The sequence below is a fragment of the Octopus bimaculoides genome, chromosome 17 (genome assembly GCF_001194135.2).
Source record: "Octopus bimaculoides isolate UCB-OBI-ISO-001 chromosome 17, ASM119413v2, whole genome shotgun sequence".
Lineage (NCBI taxonomy): Eukaryota > Metazoa > Mollusca > Cephalopoda > Octopoda > Octopodidae > Octopus > Octopus bimaculoides.
The window spans coordinates 41,007,224-41,011,370 of NC_068997.1; the positions used below are offsets into that span (position 1 = coordinate 41,007,224).

The window sequence follows — 4,147 nt, forward strand, 5'->3', positions numbered from 1 at the left end:
AACTTCCCCTCTCTCTCCCCTATTACCACTCACTTTCTTCTTTGCCTGTTTCATTCCATCAACACACTTTGTATCATTCCCCCCCCCTCCCTCCTTCTTCTATAACAAAACCAATATGAATTGATGCAGTTTCACAGCTACTGAAATACAACTTCTCTGATGGAGCTTAATAAACAGTTTACTTTACTGAAACAACAGAGACCATCCTACAAGAACACAAATAGACCCATTTATGAAATATTCTGTATTAAGCATCAAGTTCTCTGATAATTGTGGCCTAACAACAACCAAACCAGAATTTTCATCATATCAACACATATATGTGAGTGTATGCATATGTATATGCACACCTCTACTTGTATGTGTGTCTGTATGTTTCTATGTATGTATTTTATATATTGAAGGATATTAAAACACTCCCTCAACTCAAAGAACATCCTTAACCCCAGGACAGAGGTCTTTGGACCTAGTTTGTACTTCAGGAAATTCCTGTTGGTGTCCTGGGATCCACACAATAACAGGTTCAATTACAAGTAGCGGCCAAAAGGAGACAATGCTCTATTGTTGACATAGAGTCACAAAGCCTTTTCCTCCTTCATTTCCTAGAGAGGTCATAGATTAGAGTCTGAAGAAATGCTGTAAAGCTGTGCTTTAGGGATGTGAAACCCAGGGTAACCCCATAGACCCACCCTATTTATCTTTACCTATCTATATATGCTCCTCAACTAGGGATCAATACTAGATGTGTCAAAACAATTGTCGTGATTAATAAATTCTCATATACTCCATCTTCCATCTTTCATTTACCATATATATATATAAGCAACTCTGTTATTTATCAAGGGGGCCAATATATGTCTGATGAGTGGTCAACAGACCATAAAACTGTCTGTCAGGGGACTCCTCTCTTCTACACAACAGGTGTATAAAATGAATGTTTAATGTCTTATATAAGCCACAGTGAGGTTTTACAAAATTTTATTTTTATTCACTTCACCTAATTTATACTGTATTGTGCATAAATAGATATTGTTTAATTAATGACAAGCCTTCAAAAGTGCAACTATGCAAATTAGGTTATCCACTACAGTGATAGCCTAAGTCATGACTGCTTTGTATGCAGCTGATCTATATTAGGCATGTGTTCTCTAGGGAGCCTACAAATTGTTAAATATGATTACTTTCAGGCTTTATAACATTAAAATTATGTGTGTGTGTGTAGCTATGTATGTATGTATATGAAGCTATGTGTGTGTGTGTACATATCTAAATGCATGTATATTTGTATGATTTTGGATATATGATATACATACACATATATGCATCATTTGACTTTTAGGGTAGTAAGGTGGCAGAATAGTTATGACTTCAGAAAATTGCTTTGCATCTATTTTTGTGACACTGCTCCAGCAAGGCCACAAACTCTAGTGGAAACCAGTAATAGAATTAATAAAATACATATATGTATATATAAGATGTATGTATGTATGTACAGAAGGTAAGGTGGTTGGTGTCAATAAAGGAATAAGAACAGGAGGAAAGGGGAGTGTTGACTTGCAGTGCTTAGGAGTAAGAGGGGAAGGTCTGATGCAATTATTTGCTTTCTAAAGCATCGTCATAGGAGGGAGGGGGGAAGGAGGGAGAAGCAGTTAAATACAGTTAATGGTAAAGAAGAGAGTGAGTATGAACTTATCTAACGATTTTTCTCATTTCACAGGTGGCATGGCACAGTGAAGAGAAGGGTTGACAGAGAGATAGGAGGGTTTCAGATAGACAAGACAGGCAGCAAATGTTGACTTAGCCGATACAAATGGGAGAAAGCCCAGCTGTAAATATATATATATATATATATATATATATACAAACCCATATTGGTGTATGCTCCGACATCTCCAGGTGTTCAAAGAATCTCCTGATCTGCATATTGCCAACCAGCATAAACGTGTGTGTGTCCATACATACAAACATTTGTGTGTGCACGTGTGTGTGTGAATAAATAAATATATATATATATATTATTTGCAAACAACTTGAAGATACAAGAGCTACCAGCTGAATGCACCACATACTAGACACAAGCAGCTTATGGGATCAACAACATTAATGTACAGTGAAACCTTCATTGAAAAGAGGCCCCACTTGCTAGATCAACTGGTTACTAGGTTTCACTCAGTATTCTTCTAGCCATTAACCATCATCCCTTTTTAACCAATTCCAGTGTATATATATATGTGTATGTATTTGTGTGTGTGTGTATGTATATATATATATATATATATATATATATATATATATATATATATATATATATATATACATATATTCAAATATGAATTTGATGCAGCGCTGATGTTGTAAACATTATCAACCATATATGCACAATGTCTGTGCTTTGCTCATTCATTGGTTGGCTGCAATTTAGCATGGTAGGAATGACTCCCTCAAAGTGCCGGGTGTTAAAACACCCAAAAGTCACAAACAGGTGAGACAACTCACCCCAAATGCCATCACCTGTCTATGACTTTCGGGTGTTCTAACATCCAACATTTTGAGAGAGTTGTCCTCACCACACTAAATCTGAGCCTGCTGGCAAACAAGCCAATCGAATACATTGAGTATGTGTGGTTGATGATGTTTGTGTGTGTGTGTGTCTACATATGCATCTGGTTTGTCTCAACACTTCACAAGTTTAGGATTTTTCATGATATCTGAGGCTTTAAGCAATAATGAATAAGTCATTACCCCTGGTTGGGATGCTAGTCTCTTGTCAATTTAACTCTGTTGCTGCTAGTTCACATTTTCTTATGAATGGACTGGTGAACATGAAATGAAGTTCGTTACTCTATGATACAATGGGCTGCCTGGTCTGTGAATGACACTGAAGAAATTATGGTCACGATATCAACACTCATGCTTTCAAGATAAATACACACATAGAGCTGGCTGCACTCTTTACATTCTGAGTTAAAATTTAATTGGGGCTGACTTGGTTTTTCATCCTTTTGGGGTAAAAAAAAATAAGTACCAGCTTAGTGTTTGAGTTGATGTAATTGGCCTACCCCTCCCCCGAAATAGCTGGTTTTGTACCAAAATTTGAAACCAATACACACATATACATGTGTATTCTTCAACTCCCTTTAAAATAAAATCTTAAAATAAACATATAATTACATATGTATACACGTCTTCATACACACTTATGTGCACAAATGTGTGTGTGTGTGTACATACGAAAGTGAGGTGACTAAGGAATAAACAATTATCATAGGAACTTCATTAGCTTACAGCTGTTTCTGCTATAAGATGCTGTGGGCTCACAGCTGAGGGCCTGAGCATATATACATATCTCTCTCTCTCTATATATATATATATATGCTCATGTATGCAAGTCAGGTGTGTATATATAGTATAACTATGTAAATATATATATATATGTGAATGTGTACATGTGTGTGTATATATATATATATATATATATATATATATATATATATATATATATATATATATATATATATATATATATATATATATATATATATAGATAGATAGATAGATAGATAGATAGATAGAGAAGCACAGATATTCACGTACTCACATTTATTGTATGTTAATGTTATTAGCTAAATCATGTGACAGGCTGACCAGTTACTATATATGTTGTATAAGATTAAATATTTTGCATCATTCCAATGACATTGTTGAAAGACCATTTATAAGAATGCTGCTTTCTTGGCAATCACATATCCATATCTTGATGAAACCCCTACAGTAAAAAAGAAAAGAAAAATTGTATTCTTGTTACAAGATGATGGGTAAATGCACACACATATATGTTTATAGTAATAATAATAATAATAATAATAATAATAATAATGATGATGATGATAACGATAATAATGATGATGATGATAAACATGTTTTATGTAATAACATTTGCACATGCAAACACACACAAACATATACATGTCATATATATAAGTACTTATACATATATGCTCATTATATACATATAAATACACATGGTCATATGAATATATATGGACATATACATGTACAAATATATATATATATATATATATGTGTAATTTATATAAGTATAATATACAGATATATATATATATATATATATATATATGAATATTAT

The 4,147-nt window shown here is 33.5% G+C and overlaps 1 protein-coding gene and 1 long non-coding RNA gene across 10 annotated transcripts in view; one reads left to right on the forward strand and one right to left on the reverse strand.

Annotated features, from left to right (window-relative positions):
* Positions 1-4,147, forward strand: part of LOC106867422 (NGFI-A-binding protein 1) — a 223,322-nt gene that overhangs the window by 24,302 nt on the left and 194,873 nt on the right. The window lies entirely within an intron of this gene.
* Positions 1-4,147, reverse strand: part of LOC128249664 (uncharacterized) — a 15,408-nt gene that overhangs the window by 1,983 nt on the left and 9,278 nt on the right. Inside the window, exon 2 of the long non-coding RNA XR_008265775.1 lies at positions 3,599-3,766. This is a non-coding gene — a long non-coding RNA (uncharacterized LOC128249664). The remainder of the gene's footprint in view (positions 1-3,598; positions 3,767-4,147) is intronic.